The sequence below is a fragment of the Aplysia californica genome, unplaced genomic scaffold (genome assembly GCF_000002075.1).
Source record: "Aplysia californica isolate F4 #8 unplaced genomic scaffold, AplCal3.0 scaffold00109, whole genome shotgun sequence".
Lineage (NCBI taxonomy): Eukaryota > Metazoa > Mollusca > Gastropoda > Aplysiida > Aplysiidae > Aplysia > Aplysia californica.
The window spans coordinates 928888-929848 of record NW_004797379.1 but is presented as its reverse complement, the minus strand read 5'-3'; positions in this window follow the sequence as shown (position 1 = coordinate 929848).

Sequence of the window (961 nt, the reverse complement as noted above, 5' to 3'; positions counted from 1 at the left end):
TCTTTACTAACTTTACTTGAGGTGGGGGGTGGGGGTGGGGGAGGGGATGAGTGTGGTTGCCAAGTCATCAGTCATGCTCTGTGGTTGATGACTACAGAACAAATTCAGAGTTCATAGACCGCAGGAAGCAAAGACCTATCAGAAACAATTTGTCTACCTATCTTCTACAGCTGGTCTTTTGATAATGGAAAACCTCATACCTTTCATCACACGTCTTTGAAATCATTGCCATCTGTGGGAAAACATTGTATTGTCACTTGCAAAGATCAAAAATATTTCAATATTCCACTATGGGAAATGCTAAATCATTTGTGCACAACGCTGGAGACAAAGGGGGAAAAAACGAGATATTTGCAAACGTCATTTAAAAGAATAATATTATTATAATATGTGATGCGCTCTGCAACTATAGGGCTGGGTGATTGTCGAGGGCTCTGGTGTGGTTTGCTCCTTCTTTTCCATCAAACATATTCTATCGTCTCTATCTCTACTCCTTCTTTTTTGTGTTTTGGTACTCTCTTTTAACACCTCTAATCTAATGCACAGATATGACCCATTTGTGTTGCAAGTGCCGTAAAATAATCACAAAAATACTTTTTTTTAAAGAAATAATGAGTCATACCTAGTAGAATGTTACTCGCTGTACAAAGGGATTCTCCAATATCTTTTGAGTATTATCTTACAGTCATTTAACGCCTTCATTGCCTCGTAATTCAACATGAGACAGATGGTGAGGGAGTGTGCTTGTTTATGTGTGTATGTGTGTATGTGTGTTTGTGTGTGTGTGTGTGTGTGTGTGTGTGTGTGTGTGTGTGTGTGTGTTTAAGTGAGTTAATGTGTGTGTATGTGTCTGTTTGTTTGTGCGTGGTTGTGTGTTTGTGTGTGTACGCGTAAGTTTGTTTGTGCGCGTGTGTTTTTGCGTGTGTGTGATTGTGTATGTTTGTGTGTGTGCGCGTGATTG